This window comes from Oncorhynchus keta, chromosome 19, assembly GCF_023373465.1.
Source record: "Oncorhynchus keta strain PuntledgeMale-10-30-2019 chromosome 19, Oket_V2, whole genome shotgun sequence".
Lineage (NCBI taxonomy): Eukaryota > Metazoa > Chordata > Actinopteri > Salmoniformes > Salmonidae > Oncorhynchus > Oncorhynchus keta.
The window spans coordinates 75151544-75172988 of NC_068439.1; the positions used below are offsets into that span (position 1 = coordinate 75151544).

Here is a 21445-nt window from a genome sequence, read left to right on the forward strand (position 1 = left end):
GTAGCTTATATAGAGTGTTAGTATTTACCCAGTGTAGCTTATATAGAGTGTTAGCAGTTACCCAGTGTAGGTTATATAGAGTGTTAGTATTTACCCAGTGTAGGTTATATAGAGTGCTATTACTGTAGTTACCCAGTGTAGGTTATATAGAGTGTTCGTATTTACCCAGTGTAGGTTATATAGAGTGTTAGTATTTACCCACTGTAGGTTATATAGAGTGTTAGTATTTACCCAGTGTAGACTATATAGAGTGTTAGTATTTACCCATTGTAGGTTATATAGAGTGTTAGTATTTACCCAGTGTAGGTTATATAGAGTGTTAGTATTTACCCAGTGTAGGTTATATAGAGTGTTAGTATTTACCCAGTATAGGTTATATAGAGTGTTAGTATTTACCCAGTATAGGTTATATAGAGTGTTAGTATTTACCCAGTGTAGGTTATATAGAGTGTTAGTATTTACCCACTGTAGGTTATATAGAGTGTTAGTATTTACCCAGTGTAGGTTATATAGAGTGTTATTATTGTAGTTACCCAGTGTAGGCTATATAGAGTGTTAGTATTTACCCAGTGTAGGTTATATAGAGTGTTATTACTGTAGTTACCCAGTGTAGGTTATATATAGTGTTAGTAGTTACCCAGTGTAGGTTATATAGAGTGTTAGTAGTTACCCAGTGTAGGTTATATAGAGTGTTAGTATTTACCCAGTGTAGGTTATATAGAGTGTTAGTAGTTACCCAGTGTAGGTTATATAGAGTGTTAGTATTTACCCAGTGTAGACTATATAGACTGTTAGTAGTCACCCAGTGTAGGCTATATAGAGTGTTAGTATTTACCCAGTGTAGACTATATAGAGTGTTAGTAGTTACCCAGTGTAGGCTATATAGAGTGTTAGTATTTACCCAGTGTAGGTTATATAGAGTGTTAGTATTTACCCAGTGTAGACTTTATAGAGTGTTAGTAGTTACCCAGTGTAGGTTACATAGAGTGTTATTACTGTAGTTACCCAGTATAGGTTATATAGAGTGTTAGTTTTTACCCAGTGTAGGTTATATAGAGTGTTAGTATTTACCCAGTGTAGGTTATATAGAGTGTTAGTATTTACCCAGTGTAGGTTATATAGAGTGTTAGTAGTTACCCAGTGTAGGTTATATAGAGTGTTAGTAGTTACCCAGTGTAGGTTATATAGAGTGCTATTACTGTAGTTACCCAGTGTAGGTTATATAGAGTGTTAGTATTTACCCAGTGTAGACTATATAGAGCGTTATTACTGTAGTTACCCAGTGTAGTTTATATAGAGTGTTAGTAGTTACCCAGTGTAGACTATATAGAGTGTTAGTATTTACCCAGTGTAGGCTATATAGAGTGTTAGTATTTACCCAGTGTAGGTTATATAGAGTGTTAGTAGTTACCCAGTGTAGGTTATATAGAGTGTTAGTATTTACCCAGTGTAGACTATATAGAGTGTTAGTAGTTACCCAGTGTAGGCTATATATAGAGTGTTAGTATTTACCCAGTGTAGGTTATATAGAGGTTAGTAGTTACCCAGTGTAGATTATATAGAGTGTTAGTATTTACCCAGTGTAGGCTATATAGAGTGTTAGTATTTACCCAGTGTAGACTATATAGAGTGTTAGTATTTATCCAGTGTAGGTTATATAGAGTGTTAGTTGTTACCCAGTGTAGGTTATATAGAGTGTTAGTATTTACCCAGTGTAGGTTATATAGAGTGTTAGTATTTACCCAGTGTAGACTATATAGAGTGTTAGTATTTACCCACTGTAGGTTATATAGAGTGTTAGTATTTACCCAGTGTAGGTTATATAGAGTGTTAGTATTTACCCAGTGTAGGTTATATAGAGTGTTAGTAGTTACCCAGTGTAGGTTATATAGAGTGTTAGTAGTTACCCAGTGTAGGTTATATAGAGTGCTATTACTGTAGTTACCCAGTGTAGGTTATATAGAGTGTTAGTATTTACCCAGTGTAGCTTATATAGACTGTTAGCAGTTACCCAGTGTAGGTTATATAGAGTGTTAGTATTTACCCAGTGTAGACTATATAGAGTGTTAGTAGTTACCCAGTGTAGACTATATAGAGTGTTATTACTGTAGTTACCCAGTATAGGTTATATAGAGTGTTAGTATTTACCCAGTGTAGGCTATATAGAGTGTTAGTATTTACCCAGTGTAGGTTATATAGAGTGTTAGTATTTACCCAGTGTAGGCTATATAGAGTGTTAGTATTTACCCAGTGTAGGTTATATAGAGTGTTAGTATTTAACCAGTGTAGGCTATATAGAGTGTTAGTATTTACCCAGTGTAGACTATATAGAGTGTTAGTATTTATCCAGTGTAGGTTATATAGAGTGTTAGTTGTTACCCAGTGTAGGTTATATAGAGTGTTAGTATTTACCCAGTGTAGGTTATATAGAGTGTTAGTATTTACCCAGTGTAGACTATATAGAGTGTTAGTATTTACCCACTGTAGGTTATATAGAGTGTTAGTATTTACCCAGTGTAGGTTATATAGAGTGTTAGTATTTACCCAGTGTAGGTTATATAGAGTGTTAGTAGTTACCCAGTGTAGGTTATATAGAGTGTTAGTAGTTACCCAGTGTAGGTTATATAGAGTGCTATTACTGTAGTTACCCAGTGTAGGTTATATAGAGTGTTAGTATTTACCCAGTGTAGCTTATATAGACTGTTAGCAGTTACCCAGTGTAGGTTATATAGAGTGTTAGTATTTACCCAGTGTAGACTATATAGAGTGTTAGTAGTTACCCAGTGTAGACTATATAGAGTGTTATTACTGTAGTTACCCAGTATAGGTTATATAGAGTGTTAGTATTTACCCAGTGTAGGTTATATAGAGTGTTAGTATTTACCCAGTGTAGGTTATATAGAGTGTTAGTATTTACCCAGTGTAGGTTATATAGAGTGTTAGTATTTACCCACTGTAGGTTATATAGAGTGTTAGTATTTACCCAGTGTAGGTTATATAGAGTGTTAGTATTTACCCAGTATAGGTTATATAGAGTGTTATTACTGTAGTTACCCAGTGTAGGTTATATAGAGTGTTAGTAGTTACCCAGTGTAGGTTATATAGAGTGTTAGTATTTACCCAGTGTAGACTATATAGAGTGTTAGTAGTTACCCAGTGTAGGCTATATAGAGTGTTAGTATTTACCCAGTGTAGGTTATATAGAGTGTTATTACTGTAGTTACCCAGTGTAGGTTATATAGAGTGTTAGTAGTTACCCAGTGTAGGTTATATAGAGTGTTAGTATTTACCCAGTGTAGGTTATATAGAGTTTTAGTATTTACCCAGTGTAGACTATATAGAGTGTTAGTAGTTACCCAGTGTAGGCTATATAGAGTGTTAGTATTTACCCAGTGTAGGTTATATAGAGTGTTATTACTGTAGTTACCCAGTGTAGGTTATATAGAGTGTTAGTAGTTACCCAGTGTAGGTTATATAGAGTGTTAGTATTTACCCAGTGTAGACTATATAGAGTGTTAGTAGTTACCCAGTGTAGGCTATATAGAGTGTTAGTATTTACCCAGTGTAGGTTATATAGAGTTTTAGTAGTTACCCAGTGTAGACTATATAGAGTGTTAGTATTTACCCAGTGTAGGTTATATAGAGTTTTAGTAGTTACCCAGTGTAGACTATATAGAGTGTTAGTAGTTACCCAGTGTAGGCTATATAGAGTGTTAGTATTTACCCAGTGTAGGTTATATAGAGTTTTAGTAGTTACCCAGTGTAGACTATATAGAGTTTTAGTATTTACCCAGTGTAGGCTATATAGAGTGTTAGTATTTACCCAGTGTAGACTATATAGAGTGTTAGTATTTATCCAGTGTAGGTTATATAGAGTGTTAGTTGTTACCCAGTGTAGGTTATATAGAGTGTTCCGGTCCTCTGGCAGTCTCTATGGGGGTGCCACAGGGTTCAATTCTCGGGCCGACTCTTTTCTCTGTATATATCAATGATGTTGCTCTTGCTGCGGGCGATTCCCTGATCCACCTCTACGCAGACGACACCATTCTATATACTTTCGGCCCGTCATTGGACACTGTGCTATCCAACCTCCAAACGAGCTTCAATGCCATACAGCACTCCTTCCGTGGCCTCCAACTGCTCTTAAACGCGAGTAAAACCAAATGCATGCTTTTCAACCGATCGCTGCCTGCACCCGCATGCCCGACTAGCATCACCACCCTGGATGGTTCCAACCTTGAATATGTGGACATCTATAAGTACCTAGGTGTCTGGCTAGACTGCAAACTCTCCTTCCAGACTCACATCAAACATCTCCAATCAAAAATCAAATCCAGAGTCGGCTTTCTATTCCGCAACAAAGCCTCCTTCACTCACGCTGCCAAGCTTACCTAGTAAAACTGACTATCCTACCGATCCTCGACTTCGGCGATGTCATCTACAAAATGGCTTCCAACACTCTACTCAGCAAACTGGATGCAGTCTACCACAGTGCCATCCGTTTTGTCACTAAAGCACCTTATACCACCCACCACTGCGACTTGTATGCTCTAGTCGGCTGGCCCTCACTACATATTCGTCGCCAGACCCACTGGCTCCAGGTCATCTACAAGTCCATGCTAGGTAAAGCTCCGCCTTATCTCAGTTCACTGGTCACGATGGCAACACCCATCCGTAGCACGCGCTCCAGCAGGTGTATCTCACTGATCATCCCTAAAGCCAACACCTCATTTGGCCGCCTTTCGTTCCAGTACTCTGCTGCCTGTGACTGGAACGAATTGCAAAATCGCTGAAGTTGGAGACTTTTATCTCCCTCTCAACTTCAAACATCAGCTATCCGAGCAGCTAACCGATCGCTGCAGCTGTACATAGTCTATAGGTAAATAGCTCACCCTTTTTCACCTACCTCATTCCCATACTGTTTTTATACTGTTTTTATTTATTTACTTTTCTGCTCTTTTGCACACCAATATCTCTACCTGTACATGCCCATCTGATCATTTATCACTCCAGTGTTAATCTGCAAAATTGTATTATTCGCCTACCTCCTCATGCCTTTTGCACACATTGTATATAGACTGCCCATTTTTTTCTACTGTGTTATTGACTTGCTAATTGTTTACTCCATGTGTAACTCTGTGTTGTCTGTTCACACTGCTATGCTTTATCTTGGCCAGGTCGCAGTTGCAAATGAGAACTTGTTCTCAACTAGCCTACCTGGTTAAATAAAGGTGAAATTAAAAAAAATAAAAAAATAAAAAATAGTATTTACCCAGTGTAGGTTATATAGAGTGTTAGTATTTACCCAGTGTAGACTATATAGAGTGTTAGTATTTACCCACTGTAGGTTATATAGAGTGTTAGTATTTACCCAGTGTAGGTTATATAGAGTGTTAGTAGTTACCCAGTGTAGGTTATATAGAGTGTTAGTAGTTACCCAGTGTAGGTTATATAGAGTGTTAGTATTTACCCAGTGTAGGTTATATAGAGTGTTAGTAGTTACCCAGTGTAGGTTATATAGAGTGTTAGTAGTTACCCAGTGTAGGTTATATAGAGTGTTAGTAGTTACCCAGTGTAGGTTATATAGAGTGTTAGTAGTTACCCAGTGTAGACTATATAGAGTGTTATAGTAGAGGTGTAGTTAGTATAGGTTATATAGAGTGTTAGTATTTACCCAGTGTAGGTTATTATATAGAGTGTTAGTAGTTATCCAGTGTAGGTTATATAGAGTGTTAGTATTTACCCAGTGTAGGCTATATAGAGTGTTAGTATTTACCCAGTGTAGGCTATATAGAGTGTTAGTAGTTACCCAGTGTAGACTTTATAGAGTGTTAGTATTTACCCAGTGTAGGCTATATAGAGTGTTAGTATTTACCCAGTGTAGGTTATATAGAGTGTTAGTAGTTACCCAGTGTAGGTTATATAGAGTGTTAGTATTTACCCAGTGTAGGTTATATAGAGTGTTATTTTACCCAGTGTAGTCACAGTACCCACATATAGAGTGTTAGTATTTACAGTGTATGTTTAGTATTTACCCACTGTAGGTTATATAGAGTGTTAGTATTTACCCAGTGTAGGTTATATAGTGTTAGTAGTTACGTGTAGGTTATATAGAGTGTTCTAGTTTACCCAGTGTAGGTTATATAGAGTGTTAGTAGTTACCCAGTGTAGGTTATAAGAGTGTTAGTAATTAACCAGTGTAGGTTATATAGAGTGTTAGTAGTTACCCAGTGTACTTTATAGGTTAAGTGTAGGCTATATAAGTGTTAGTATACCCAGTGTACATAGAAGTTATATGACATGAGTGTTAATGTACAGTTACCCAGTAGGCAAGATACAGTAGATATATAGAGTGTTAGTACAGTAGATTACATATATACATATGAGATGAGTATGTAAACAAAGTGGCATAGTTAAAGTGGCAAGTGATACATGTATTACATACCCAGTCAATGATATAGAGTACAGTATATACCCAGTATGCATATGAGATGAATAATGTAGGGTATGTAACATTATATTAGGTAGCATTGTTTAAAGTGGCCAGTGATATATTTTACATCATTTCCCATCAATTCCCATTATTAAAGTGGCTGGAGTTGTGTCAGTGTGTTGGCAGCAGCCACTGTAGGTTAGTGGTGGCTGTTTAACAGTCTGATGGCCTTGAGATAGAAGCTGTTTTTCAGTCTCTCGGTCCCAGCTTTGATGCACCTGTACTGACCCAGTGTAGCCTTCTGGATGATAGCGGGTGAACAGGCAGTGGCTCGGTTGGTTGTTGTCCTTGATGATCTTTATGGCCTTCCTGTAACATATAGGTGGTGTAGGTGTCCTGGAGGGCAGGTAGTTTGCCCCCGGTGATGAGTGTTAGACCTCACTTACCCTCTGGTTAGAGCCTAGACGGTTTTACGGAGCAGTTAGGTTACCAGGCGGTGATACAGCCCGCCAGGATGCTCTCGATTTGCATCTGTAGAATTTGTGAGTGCTTTTGGTGACAAGCCGAATTTCTTCAGCCTCCTGAGGTTGAAGAGTGTTAGTGCTTACCCGCCTAGGTTATCACGATGCTGTCTGTGTGAGTGGACCAATTCAGTTTGATGTGTATGCCGAGGAACTTAAAACTTACTACCCTCTCCACTACTGTTCCATCGATGTGGATAGGGGGGTGTTCCCTCTGCTGTTTCCTGAAGTCCACAATCATCTCCTTAGTTTTATTGACGTTGAGTGTGAGGTTATTTTTCTGACACCACACTCAGAGGGCCCTCACCTCCTCCCTGTAGGCCGTCTCGTCGTTGTTGGTAATCAAGCATACCACTGTAGACCCTGGGTCTCGTCCGCAAACTTGATGATTGAGTTGGAGGCGTGTGTGGCCACGCAGTCGTGGGTGAACAGGGAGTACAGGAGAGGGCTCAGAACGCACCCTTGTGGGGCCCCAGTGTTGAGGATCAGCGGGGTGGAGATGTTGTTGCCTACCCTCACCACCTGGGGTGCCCGTCAAGAGGAAGTCCAGTACCCAGTTGCACAGGGCGGGGTAAAGATTGTTACCCAGGGTCTCGAGCTTGATGACGAGCTTGGAGGGTACTATGGTGTTGAATGCCGAGCTATAGTCGATGAACAGCATTCTCACATAGGTATTCCTCTTGTCCAGATGAGTTAGGGCAATGTGCAGTGTGGTTGAGATTGCATCGTCTGTGGACCTATTTGGCGGTAAGCAAATTGGAGTGGGTCTAGGGTGTCAGGTAGGGTGGAGGTGATATGGTCCTTGACTAGTCTCTCAAAGCACTTCATGATGAGGGAAGTGAGTGCTACGGGGCGGTAGTCGTTTAGCTCAGTTAGTATATAGAGTGTTAGTAGTTACCCAGTGCAGGTTATATAGAGTGTTCGTATTTAACCAGTGTAGGCTATATAGAGTGTTAGTATTTACCCAGTGTAGGTTATATAGAGTGTTAGTATTGACCCAGTGTGGACTATATAGAGTGTTAGTATTTACCCAGTGTAGGTTATATAGAGTGTTATTACTGTATTTACCCAGTGTTGTTTATATAGAGTGTTATTACTGTATTTACCCAGTGTTGTTTATATAGAGTGTTATTACTGTAGATTCCCAGTGTAGACTGTATAGTCATTCTGTCTCTCTGTGTCTCTGTGTCTCTGTGTCTCTGTGTGACTGTCTCACTGTCTCTCTGTCCCCGTCTTTCTGTCTGTCTGTCTTTCTCGATGTGTCTCTCTGTCTCTCTGTATCTCTGTATCTGTCTCTCTGTCTCCCAGACGGACGCTCCTCCGAGTCCCCCTCCCCCTTCCTCACCCACCTGAGCCCCCCTCCCTCCTGAGGGTGTGTAGTTCACTGACCCACTTTGATAATAAATAAAAAAAACGGTCTGATTTCCAGTCTCGCAGACTTAAGCAATTACTCTGTAATAAACAAACCCTGTTTTTGATTTATACTACCTACCGGTATGAACAATCGGAAGCTTTTATGTTTTATGGGCAACTCATCATCCGCGATTTGACACGATTGAGAGTCCAACAGTTCACATCCTGAGGAATGGGTCAGGGTCAGGGCTCTCTGTTCTGTTCTGTCTGTTCTGTTCTGCTCTCTGGTCTGTTCTCCTCTGTTCTGTTCTGTTCTCCTCTGTTCTGTTCTGTGCTCCTCTGTTCTGTTCTGTTCTGTTCTCCTCTGTTCTGTTCTCCTGTTTTCTGTTCTGTTCTGTTCTGTTCACTTCTCGTCTGTTCTGTTCTGCTCTGTTCTGTTTAGTTATTTTCTCTTCTGTTCTGCTCTGTTCTGCTTTCTGGTCTGTTCTCCTCTGTTCTCCTCTGTTCTGTTCTGTTCTCCTCTTTCTGCTCTGTTCTGTTCTCATCTGTTCTGCTCTCTGTTCTGTTCTGCTCTCTGTTCATTTCTCATCTGTTCTGTTCTGCTCTGTTCTCCTCTGCTCTCTGTTCTGTTCTGCTCGGTTCTGTTCTGTCCTGTTCTCCTCTGTTCTGTTCTACTCTGTTCTCCTCTTTTGTCCTCTGTTCTGTTCTCCTCTGTTCTCTTCTGCTCTCTGTTCTGTTCTGCTCTGTCCTGTTCTCCTCTGTTCTGTTCTGTTCTGCTCTGTTCTATTCTGTTCTGTTCTGTTCTGCTCTGTTCTGCTCTGTTCTGCTCTCTGTTCTGTTCTGCTCTGTTCTGTTCTATTCTGTTCTGTTCTGTTCTGCTCTGTTCTGCTCTCTGTTCTGTTCTGTTCTGCTCTGTTCTGCTCTGTTCTGCTCTCTGTTCTGTTCTGTTCTCCTCTGTTCTGTTCTGCTCTCTGTTCTGTTCTGTTCTGCTCTGCTCTGTTCTGTTCTGTTCTGCTCTGCTCTGCTATGTTCTGTTCTCCTCTGTTCTCCTCTGTTCTCCTCTGTTCTGTTCTGTTCTGCTCTGTTCTGCTCTCTGTTCTGTTCTGCTCTCTGTTCTGTTATGTTCTGTTCTCCTCTGTTCTGTTCTGCTCTGTTCTGCTCTGTTCTGCTCTCTGTTCTGTTCTGCTCTCTGCTCTGCTATGTTCTGTTCTCCTCTGTTCTGCTCTGTTCTGTTCTGCTCTGTTCTGCTCTCTGTTCTGCTCTGCTCTGTTCTGCTCTCTGTTCTGTTCTGTTCTGCTCTGTTCTGCTCTCTGTTCTGCTCTGTTCTGCTCTCTGTTCTGTTCTGCTCTGTTCTGCTCTCTGTTCTGTTCTGCTCTGTTCTGCTCTCTGTTCTGTTCTGTTCTGATCTATGTTCATTTCTCATCTGTTCTGTTCTGCTCTGTTCTGCTCTGTTCTCCTCTGCTCTCTGTTCTGTTCTGCTCTGTTCTCTTCTGTTCTCCTCTGTTCTGTTCTCCTCTGTTCTGTTCTGCTCTGTTCTGTGCTCCTCTGTTCTGTTCTGTTCTGTTCTCCTCTGTTCTGTTCTCCTGTTTTCTGTTCTGTTCTGTTCTGTTCACTTCTCGTCTGTTCTGTTCTGCTCTGTTCTGTTTAGTTATTTTCTCTTCTGTTCTGCTCTGTTCTGCTTTCTGGTCTGTTCTCCTCTGTTCTCCTCTGTTCTGTTCTGTTCTCCTCTTTCTGCTCTGTTCTGTTCTCATCTGTTCTGCTCTCTGTTCTGTTCTGCTCTCTGTTCATTTCTCATCTGTTCTGTTCTGCTCTGTTCTCCTCTGCTCTCTGTTCTGTTCTGCTCTGTTCTGTTCTGTCCTGTTCTCCTCTGTTCTGTTCTACTCTGTTCTCCTCTTTTCTCCTCTGTTCTGTTCTCTCTGTTCTCTTCTGCTCTCTGTTCTGTTCTGCTCTGTCCTGTTCTCCTCTGTTCTGTTCTGTTCTGCTCTGTTCTGCTTCTGTTCTGTTCTGTTCTGCTCTGTTCTGCTCTGTTCTGCTCTGTTCTGTTCTGTTCTGCTCTGTTCTGTTCTATTCTGTTCTGTTCTGTTCTGCTCTGTTCTGCTCTCTGTTCTGTTCTGTTCTGCTCTGTTCTGCTCTGTTCTGCTCTCTGTTCTGTTCTGTTCTCCTCTGTTCTGTTCTGCTCTCTGTTCTGTTCTGTTCTGTTCTGCTCTGCTCTGTTCTGCTCTGTTCTGTTCTGATCTATGTTCATTTCTCATCTGTTCTGTTCTGCTCTGTTCTGCTCTGTTCTCCTCTGCTCTCTGTTCTGTTCTGCTCTGTTCTCTTCTGTTCTCCTCTGTTCTGTTCTCCTCTGTTCTGTTCTGCTCTGTTCTGTGCTCCTCTGTTCTGTTCTGTTCTGTTCTCCTCTGTTCTGTTCTCCTGTTTTCTGTTCTGTTCTGTTCTGTTCACTTCTCGTCTGTTCTGTTCTGCTCTGTTCTGTTTAGTTATTTTCTCTTCTGTTCTGCTCTGTTCTGCTTTCTGGTCTGTTCTCCTCTGTTCTCCTCTGTTCTGTTCTGTTCTCCTCTTTCTGCTCTGTTCTGTTCTCATCTGTTCTGCTCTCTGTTCTGTTCTGCTCTCTGTTCATTTCTCATCTGTTCTGTTCTGCTCTGTTCTCCTCTGCTCTCTGTTCTGTTCTGCTCTGTTCTGTTCTGTCCTGTTCTCCTCTGTTCTGTTCTACTCTGTTCTCCTCTTTTCTCCTCTGTTCTGTTCTCCTCTGTTCTCTTCTGCTCTCTGTTCTGTTCTGCTCTGTCCTGTTCTCCTCTGTTCTGTTCTGTTCTGCTCTGTTCTATTCTGTTCTGTTCTGTTCTGCTCTGTTCTGCTCTGTTCTGCTCTCTGTTCTGTTCTGCTCTGTTCTGTTCTATTCTGTTCTGTTCTGTTCTGCTCTGTTCTGCTCTCTGTTCTGTTCTGTTCTGCTCTGTTCTGCTCTGTTCTGCTCTCTGTTCTGTTCTGTTCTCCTCTGTTCTGTTCTGCTCTCTGTTCTGTTCTGTTCTGTTCTGCTCTGCTCTGTTCTGTTCTGTTCTGCTCTGCTCTGCTATGTTCTGTTCTCCTCTGTTCTCCTCTGTTCTGTTCTGTTCTGCTCTGTTCTGCTCTCTGTTCTGTTCTGCTCTCTGTTCTGTTATGTTCTGTTCTCCTCTGTTCTGTTCTGCTCTGTTCTGCTCTGTTCTGCTCTCTGTTCTGTTCTGCTCTCTGCTCTGCTATGTTCTGTTCTCCTCTGTTCTGCTCTGTTCTGTTCTGTTCTGCTCTGTTCTGCTCTCTGTTCTGTTCTGCTCTGCTCTGTTCTGCTCTCTGTTCTGTTCTGTTCTGCTCTGTTCTGCTCTCTGTTCTGCTCTGTTCTGCTCTCTGTTCTGTTCTGCTCTGTTCTGCTCTCTGTTCTGTTCTGCTCTGTTCTGCTCTCTGTTCTGTTCTGTTCTGATCTATGTTCATTTCTCATCTGTTCTGTTCTGCTCTGTTCTGCTCTGTTCTCCTCTGCTCTCTGTTCTGTTCTGCTCTGTTCTCTTCTGTTCTCCTCTGTTCTGTTCTCCTCTGTTCTGTTCTGCTCTGTTCTGTTCTGCTCTGTTCTGTTCTCCTCTGTTCTGTTCTGCTCTGTTCTGTTCTGCTCTGTTCTCTTCTGTTCTCCTCTGTTCTGTTCTGTTGTGTTCTGTTCTGTTCTGTCCTGTTCTTCTCTGTTCTGTTCTGCTCTGTTCTGTTCTCCTCTGTCCTGTTCTGCTCTGTCCTGTTCTGCTCTCTGTTCTGTTCTGTTCTGTTCTACTCTGTTCTCATCTGTTCTGTTCTGCTCTGTTCTATTCTGTTCTGTTCTGCTCTGTTCTATTCTGCTCTGTTCTGCTCTCTGTTCTGTTCTGCTCTCTGTTCTGTTATGTTCTGTTCTCCTCTGTTCTGTTCTGCTCTCTGTTCTGTTCTGTTCTGCTCTGCTCTGTTCTGTTCTGCTCTGCTCTGCTATGTTCTGTTCTCCTCTGTTCTCCTCTGTTCTGTTCTGTTCTGCTCTGTTCTGCTCTCTGTTCTGTTCTGCTCTCTGTTCTGTTATGTTCTGTTCTCCTCTGTTCTGTTCTGCTCTGTTCTGCTCTGTTCTGCTCTCTGTTCTGTTCTGCTCTCTGCTCTGCTATGTTCTGTTCTCCTCTGTTCTGCTCTGTTCTGTTCTGTTCTGCTCTGTTCTGCTCTCTGTTCTGTTCTGCTCTGCTCTGTTCTGCTCTCTGTTCTGTTCTGTTCTGCTCTGTTCTGCTCTCTGTTCTGCTCTGTTCTGCTCTCTGTTCTGCTCTGTTCTGCTCTGTTCTGCTCTCTGTTCTGTTCTGTTCTGATCTATGTTCATTTCTCATCTGTTCTGTTCTGCTCTGTTCTGCTCTGTTCTCCTCTGCTCTCTGTTCTGTTCTGCTCTGTTCTCTTCTGTTCTCCTCTGTTCTGTTCTCCTCTGTTCTGTTCTGCTCTCTGTTCTGCTCTGTTCTGTTCTGTTCTCCTCTGTTCTGTTCTGCTCTGTTCTGTTCTGCTCTGTTCTCTTCTGTTCTCCTCTGTTCTGTTCTGCTCTGTTCTGTTCTGTCCTGTTCTTCTCTGTTCTGTTCTGCTCTGTTCTGTTCTCCTCTGTTCTGTTCTGCTCTGTCCTGTTCTGCTCTCTGTTCTGTTCTGTTCTACTCTGTTCTCATCTGTTCTGTTCTGCTCTGTTCTATTCTGTTCTGTTCTGCTCTGTTCTATTCTGCTCTGTTCTGCTCTCTGTTCTGTTCTGCTCTCTGTTCTGTTATGTTCTGTTCTCCTCTGTTCTGTTCTGCTCTCTGTTCTGTTCTGCTCTGTTCTGCTCTCTTCTGCTCTCTGTTCTGTTCTGCTCTCTTCTGCTCTCTGTTCTGTTCTGTTCTCCTCTGTTCTGTTCTGCTCTGTTCTGCTCTCTGTTCTGTTCTGCTCTCTGTTCTGTTATGTTCTGTTCTCCTCTGTTCTGTTCTGCTCTGTTCTGCTCTCTGTTCTGTTCTGCTCTATGTTCATTTCTCATCTGTTCTGTTCTGCTCTGTTCTGCTCTGTTCTCCTCTGCTCTCTGTTCTGCTCTCTGTTCTGTTCTGCTCTCTGTTCTGTTATGTTCTGTTCTGCTCTCTGTTCTGTTCTTCTCTCTGTTCTGTTCTGTTCTGTTCTGCTCTCTGTTCTGTTCTGCTCTGTTCTGCTCTCTGTTCTGTTCTGCTCTCTGTTCTGTTCTGCTCTCTGTTCTGTTCTGCTCTCTTTTCTGTTATGTTCTGTTCTCCTCTGTTCTGTTCTGCTCTCTGTTCTGTTCTGCTCTATGTTCATTTCTCATCTGTTCTGTTCTGCTCTGTTCTCCTCTGCTCTCTGTTCTGTTCTGCTCTGTTCTGCTCTCTGTTCTGTTCTGCTCTGTTCTGTTCTGCTCTGTTCTGTTCTGCTCTCTGTTCTGTTCTGCTCTGTTCTGTTCTGCTCTCTGTTCTGTTCTGCTCTCTGTTCTGTTCTGCTCTGTTCTGCTCTCTGTTCTGTTCTGCTCTCTGTTCTGTTATGTTCTGTTCTCCTCTGTTCTGTTCTGCTCTGTTCTGCTCTCTGTTCTGTTCTGCTCTATGTTCATTTCTCATCTGTTCTGCTCTGTTCTGCTCTCTGTTCTGTTCTGCTCTCTGTTCTGCTCTGTTCTCTTCTGTTCTGTTCTGCTCTGTTCTGTTCTGTTCTGCTCTGTTCTGTTCTGCTCTGTTCTCTTCTGTTCTCCTCTGTTCTGTTCTCCTCTGTTCTGTTCTGCTCTGTTCTGTTCTGCTCTGTTCTGTTCTCCTCTGTTCTGTTCTGCTCTGTTCTGTTCTGCTCTGTTCTCTTCTGTTCTCCTCTGTTCTGTTCTGCTCTGTTCTGTTCTGTCCTGTTCTTCTCTGTTCTGTTCTGCTCTGTTCTGTTCTCCTCTGTTCTGTTCTGCTCTGTCCTGTTCTGCTCTCTGTTCTGTTCTGTTCTGTTCTACTCTGTTCTCATCTGTTCTGTTCTGCTCTGTTCTATTCTGTTCTGTTCTGCTCTGTTCTATTCTGCTCTGTTCTGCTCTCTGTTCTGTTCTGCTCTCTGTTCTGTTATGTTCTGTTCTCCTCTGTTCTGTTCTGCTCTCTGTTCTGTTCTGTTCTGCTCTGCTCTGTTCTGTTCTGCTCTGCTCTGCTATGTTCTGTTCTCCTCTGTTCTCCTCTGTTCTGTTCTGTTCTGCTCTGTTCTGCTCTCTGTTCTGTTCTGCTCTCTGTTATGTTCTGTTCTCCTCTGTTCTGTTCTGCTCTGTTCTGCTCTGTTCTGCTCTCTGTTCTGTTCTGCTCTCTGCTCTGCTATGTTCTGTTCTCCTCTGTTCTGCTCTGTTCTGTTCTGTTCTGCTCTGTTCTGCTCTCTGTTCTGCTCTGTTCTGCTCTCTGTTCTGTTCTGTTCTGTTCTGATCTATGTTCATTTCTCATCTGTTCTGTTCTGCTCTGTTCTGCTCTGTTCTCCTCTGCTCTCTGTTCTGTTCTGCTCTGTTCTCTTCTGTTCTCCTCTGTTCTGTTCTCCTCTGTTCTGTTCTGCTCTCTGTTCTGCTCTGTTCTGTTCTGTTCTCCTCTGTTCTGTTCTGCTCTGTTCTGTTCTCCTCTGTTCTGTTCTGCTCTGTTCTGTCCTGTTCTTCTCTGTTCTGTTCTGCTCTGTTCTGTTCTCCTCTGTTCTGTTCTGCTCTGTCCTGTTCTGCTCTCTGTTCTGTTCTGTTCTGTTCTACTCTGTTCTCATCTGTTCTGTTCTGCTCTGTTCTATTCTGTTCTGTTCTGCTCTGTTCTATTCTGCTCTGTTCTGCTCTCTGTTCTGTTCTGCTCTCTGTTCTGTTATGTTCTGTTCTCCTCTGTTCTGTTCTGCTCTCTGTTCTGTTCTGTTCTGCTCTGCTCTGTTCTGTTCTGCTCTGCTCTGCTATGTTCTGTTCTCCTCTGTTCTCCTCTGTTCTGTTCTGTTCTGCTCTGTTCTGCTCTCTGTTCTGTTCTGCTCTCTGTTCTGTTATGTTCTGTTCTCCTCTGTTCTGTTCTGCTCTGTTCTGTTCTGTTCTGCTCTCTGTTCTGTTCTGCTCTCTGCTCTGCTATGTTCTGTTCTCCTCTGTTCTGCTCTGTTCTGTTCTGTTCTGCTCTGTTCTGCTCTCTGTTCTGTTCTGCTCTGCTCTGTTCTGCTCTCTGTTCTGTTCTGTTCTGCTCTGTTCTGCTCTCTGTTCTGCTCTGTTCTGCTCTCTGTTCTGCTCTGTTCTGCTCTCTGTTCTGTTCTGTTCTGTTCTGATCTATGTTCATTTCTCATCTGTTCTGTTCTGCTCTGTTCTGCTCTGTTCTCCTCTGCTCTCTGTTCTGTTCTGCTCTGTTCTCTTCTGTTCTCCTCTGTTCTGTTCTCCTCTGTTCTGTTCTGCTCTCTGTTCTGCTCTGTTCTGTTCTGTTCTCCTCTGTTCTGTTCTGCTCTGTTCTGTTCTGCTCTGTTCTCTTCTGTTCTCCTCTGTTCTGTTCTGCTCTGTTCTGTTCTGTCCTGTTCTTCTCTGTTCTGTTCTGCTCTGTTCTGTTCTCCTCTGTTCTGTTCTGCTCTGTCCTGTTCTGCTCTCTGTTCTGTTCTGTTCTGTTCTACTCTGTTCTCATCTGTTCTGTTCTGCTCTGTTCTATTCTGTTCTGTTCTGCTCTGTTCTATTCTGCTCTGTTCTGCTCTCTGTTCTGTTCTGCTCTCTGTTCTGTTATGTTCTGTTCTCCTCTGTTCTGTTCTGCTCTCTGTTCTGTTCTGCTCTGTTCTGCTCTCTTCTGCTCTCTGTTCTGTTCTGCTCTCTTCTGCTCTCTGTTCTGTTCTGTTCTCCTCTGTTCTGTTCTGCTCTCTGTTCTGTTCTGTTCTGTTCTGCTCTGTTCTGTTCTGCTCTGCTATGTTCTGCTCTCTGTTCTGTTCTGTTCTCCTCTGTTCTGTTCTGCTCTGTTCTGCTCTCTGTTCTGTTCTGCTCTCTGTTCTGTTATGTTCTGTTCTGTTCTGCTCTGTTCTGCTCTCTGTTCTGTTCTGCTCTATGTTCATTTCTCATCTGTTCTGTTCTGCTCTGTTCTGCTCTGTTCTCCTCTGCTCTCTGTTCTGCTCTCTGTTCTGTTCTGCTCTCTGTTCTGTTATGTTCTGTTCTGCTCTCTGTTCTGTTCTTCTCTCTGTTCTGTTCTGTTCTGTTCTGCTCTCTGTTCTGTTCTGCTCTGTTCTGCTCTCTGTTCTGTTCTGCTCTCTGTTCTGTTCTGCTCTCTGTTCTGTTCTGCTCTCTGTTCTGTTATGTTCTGTTCTCCTCTGTTCTGTTCTGCTCTCTGTTCTGTTCTGCTCTATGTTCATTTCTCATCTGTTCTGTTCTGCTCTGTTCTCCTCTGCTCTCTGTTCTGTTCTGCTCTGTTCTGCTCTCTGTTCTGTTCTGCTCTGTTCTGTTCTGCTCTGTTCTGTTCTGCTCTCTGTTCTGTTCTGCTCTGTTCTGTTCTGCTCTCTGTTCTGTTCTGCTCTCTGTTCTGTTCTGCTCTGTTCTGCTCTCTGTTCTGTTCTGCTCTCTGTTCTGTTCTGCTCTCTGTTCTGTTATGTTCTGTTCTCCTCTGTTCTGTTCTGCTCTGTTCTGCTCTCTGTTCTGTTCTGCTCTATGTTCATTTCTCATCTGTTCTGCTCTGTTCTGCTCTCTGTTCTGTTCTGCTCTCTGTTCTGCTCTGTTCTCTTCTGTTCTGTTCTGCTCTGTTCTGTTCTGTTCTGCTCTGTTCTGTTCTGCTCTGTTCTCTTCTGTTCTCCTCTGTTCTGTTCTCCTGTGTTCTGTTCTGCTCTGTTCTGTTCTGCTCTCTGTTCTGTTCTGCTCTGTTCTCTTCTGTTCTCCTCTGTTCTGTTCTCCTCTGTTCTGTTCTGTTCTGTTCTGTTCTGCTCTCTGTTCTGTTATGTTCTGCTCTGTTCTGTTCTGCTCTCTGTTCTGTTCTGTTCTACTCTGTTCTCATCTGTTCTGTTCTGCTCTGTTCTATTCTGTTCTGTTCTGCTCTGTTCTATTCTGCTCTGGTCTGCTCTCTGTTCTGTTCTGCTCTCTGTTCTGTTATGTTCTGTTCTCCTCTGTTCTGTTCTGCTCTGTTCTGTTCTGTTCTGCTCTCTGTTCTGTTCTGCTCTGTTCTGTTCTGCTCTCTGTTCTGTTCTGCTCTGTTCTTCTCTCTGTTCTGTTCTGTTCTCCTCTGTTCTGTTCTCCTCTGTTCGGTTCTCCTCTGTTCTGCTCTCTGTTCTGTTCTGCTCTTTGTTCTGTTTTCCTCTGTTCTGTTCTGCTCTGTTCTGCTCTCTTTTCTGTTCTGCTCTCTGTTCTGTTTTCCTCTGTTCTGTTCACCTCTGTTCCGTTCTCTGTTCTTTTCTGTTCTGTTCTGCTCTCTGTTCTGTTCTGCTCTGTTCTGCTCTCTGTTCTGTTCTAATCTCTGTTCTGTTCTCTTCTGCTCTGTTCTGTTCTTCTCTCTGTTCTGCTCTGTTCTGCTCTGTTCTGCTCTGTTCTGTTCTTTTCTCATCTGTTCTGTTCTGTTCTCCTCTGTTCTCCTCTGTTCTCCTCTGTTCTCCGTTCTGCTCTGTTCTGCTCTGTTCTATTATCTGTTCTGCTCACTGTTCTGCTTTCTACTCTGGTCTCTCCGGTGACACGCCTACCTGTGCATTTTAAACACGGGTATTTATTCAGACTCATTCTGACTTAAATAAATAAAACATTTACTCATTCTGACTGTTCTGCATACTGCACTGGTTCATGTTTCATGCGTCTCTCTCACCTTACCAGCACTGACACACTGGATGCATAGCTGACCTTGAAATGGGATTGATTGAGCTTGCATAGTGCTATGAAACCAATAGAGTTGTTGCAAAACTGCAAACCTCGCTCATCTGGCACTCCAGGCAGACTAAAGCAAATGCTGAAAGATTTCAAATGGTATTTGAACCCAACTGTAATACAGGACTAGGAGGCTCTCTTTAGAAGCAGGCGAGTCAGCTGAATTCCCGCCCTTTCTAAGTGCTGCTGCTACGTGTGTGTCTCTGCGTGCACTTGCACGTTTGTGTTTGCCCTCGTCAGCTTCCGTGGGTTCTCTGTCCAACTCATGGAAAATGAAAAGTGCTGTGTTGGGGTATTCTCTCCTACCCAGTGGCACGCTGCTGGACAGAGTCTGGTGACGGTATGCTGCTGGACAGAGTCTGGTGACGGTATGCTGCTGGACAGAGTCTGGTGACGGTATGCTGCTGGACAGAGTCTGGTGACGGCATGCTGCTGGACAGAGTCTGGTGACGGTATGCTGCTGGACAGAGTCTGGTGACAGTATGCTGCTGGACAGAGTCTGGTGACAGTATGCTGCTGGACAGTCTGGTGACAGTAGGCTGCTGGACAGAGTCTGGTGACGGTATGCTGCTGGACAGTCTGGTGACGGTATGCTGCAGGACAGAGTCTGGTGACAGTATGCTGCTGGACAGAGTCTGGTGACGGTATGCTGCTGGACAGAGTCTGGTGACGGTATGCTGCTGGACAGAGTCTGGTGACAGTATGCTGCTGGACAGAGTCTGGTGACGGTATGCTGCTGGACAGAGTCTGGTGACAGTATGCTGCTGGACAGAGTCTGGTGACGGTATGCTGCTGGACAGAGTCTGGTGACGGTATGCTGCTGGACAGAGTCTGGTGACAGTATGCTGCTGGACAGTCTGGTGACAGTATGCTGCTGGACAGAGTCTGGTGACGGTATGCTGCTGGACAGTCTGGTGACGGTATGCTGCTGGACAGAGTCTCGTGATGGTATGCTGCTGGACAGAGTCTTGTGACGGTATGCTGCTGGACAGTCTGGTGACGGTATGCTGCTGGACAGAGTCTCGTGATGGTATGCTGCAGGACAGTCTGGTGATGGTATGCTGCTGGACAGAGTCTGGTGACGGTATGCTGCTGGACAGAGTCTGGTGACGGCATGCTGCTGGACAGAGTCTGGTGACGGTATGCTGCTGGACAGAGTCTGGTGACGGTATGCTGCTGGACAGAGTCTGGTGACAGTATGCTGCTGGACAGAGTCTGGTGACAGTATGCTGCTGGACAGTCTGGTGACAGTATGCTGCTGGACAGAGTCTGGTGACGGTATGCTGCTGGACAGTCTGGTGACGGTATGCTGCTGGACAGAGTCTTGTGATGGTATGCTGTTGGACAGAGTCTTGTGACGGTATGCTGCTGGACAGTCTGGTGACGGTATGCTGCTGGACAGAGTCTCGTGATGGTATGCTGCAGGACAGTCTTGTGACGGTATGCTGCTGGACAGAGTCTGGTGACGGTATGCTGCTGGACAGAGTCTGGTGACGGTATGCTGCTGGACAGAGTCTGGTGACGGTATGCTGCTGGACAGAGTCTGGTGACGGTATGCTGCTGGACAGAGTCTGGTGACGGTATGCTGCAGGACAGAGTCTGGTGACAGTATGCTGCTGGACAGAGTCTGGTGACAGTATGCTGCTGGATAGAGTCTGGTGACGGTATGCTGCTGGACAGTCTGGTGACGGTATGCTGCTGGACAGAGTCTGGTGATTGCATGCAATGGCCCTCTAACTCTGTCAAACAATCCACTCTCCTATCTACACACAAGCACATGCAAGCACACGCACACGCTCTAATTTTACCAGAGACTCCAGATGAGAATAAGATATAACTTATTAAACTGCCCACAATGTACACTACAATAGGGCTCATTAGGGTTAATCCATTATAACAGATATGTGTGATGGTTTTGAACCCAGGTGTTGTTTCATACTGCTGTTATATAATCTGTCAGTCACACACTAATGAAACTAATAATTGTTTTGAATCATTTTCTCTCTAGCAGCCTGTGTGTGTGTGTGTGTGTCATTCTGTGCTGTTGGGTTCAGTTCTCTCACATTGGGCCTGGCGTCCTCCTTGCCTCTTCACAGCCAAACATGTTCTACCAGCTCCATCATAATATCAGTCAAACACTTAGAATTCCTCCTTAACTTGAACAACAAGTTCAGCCCGTCTCTCTCTCTCTCTCTCTCTCTCTCTCTCTCTCTCTCTCTCTCTCTCTCTCTCTCTCTCTCTCTCTCATCTTCATTCTACTCCTCTGCAAGCTGCTCACAAAGTGTGCTATTGTTTTATTTTCTTTGAATAAAAAACTTTATGTTGCAGTGCTTTATTTTCCCAGAATCCTGAGGGCAGCAATATGCTATAATGATCCCAAGGTGAAAATGAAAATAGGACTGCTGTTTTATTCTGTATATTTATTATTAACTCTTGTTGAATGTATGTCAAATGTCCACCAGTGTATGAGAACAAATCTGCACCTACAGTCAAAGTCAATTCCATTTAAGCTCCAGTCAATTCAGGAAGCAAACTGATATTCAAATTCCAAATTCTCTTCAATGCTTTTCAATGAGGACAATATGAAATTGGAATTTGGTTTACTTTCTGAATTGACTGGAATTGAAATGGAATTGACCCCAAGCCTGGACACAGTAAGTATGTATTTACAGTTTTTCTCAGTTGCTAAAACACTAAATCTGTCACGAATCCCTTTTCCTGAGTCTGTTTTTTGCTTGTGTTCTGTCCTGGGGTGTTTTTTCCGGCGTCCTGGAACGCACCCTGTCTGTTTGCCGGGCAATGTAGCCAGTTGGGAGTTCTGATTACCCGCACCTGTATCCCATCAGCTATCTGCACACCTGGTCCTGATCATCATCTCTCCTCTTCATAAGCCCGGACCTGCCATCCATTCCCTGCCGGATCGTTAGCCATGAACATTACTCACCCGGATCATTTACCCCATTCCCGCCTGGTCGTCGGAGGATTCCGCTACCCCATTGGATCCACCTATTTACTCCCATCAACTCACCACCGCTGCCCGCCACGCCACCTGGATATATCTACCCATTCACTTGTAAATAAATACTCACCTTCTTCCTACTCTCCTTGTCCTGGTCTGCTTCTGGGTTCGATTTTGAAAGAACGTGACAAAATCCCATTGGCTGAACAAAGTTCCTAGTTGCTAAAACACTAAAACCCATTGGCTGAACAAAGTTCCTAGTTGCTAAAACACTAAATCCCATTGGCTGAACAAAGTTCCTAGTTGCTAAAATACTAAATCCCATTGGCTGAACAAAGTTCTCAGTTGCTAAAACACTAAATCCCATTGGCTGAACAAAGTTCTCAGTTGCTAAAACACTA

General features: G+C 43.4%; 1 long non-coding RNA gene across 1 annotated transcript in view; it reads left to right on the forward strand.

The window, feature by feature from the left end:
- LOC127909637 (uncharacterized) overlaps positions 1–21184 on the forward strand; it is a 41860-nt gene extending 20676 nt beyond the window's left edge. Inside the window, exon 2 of the long non-coding RNA XR_008072235.1 lies at positions 20891–21184. This is a non-coding gene — a long non-coding RNA (uncharacterized LOC127909637). The remainder of the gene's footprint in view (positions 1–20890) is intronic.
- The last annotated feature ends 261 nt before the right edge of the window (positions 21185–21445 follow it).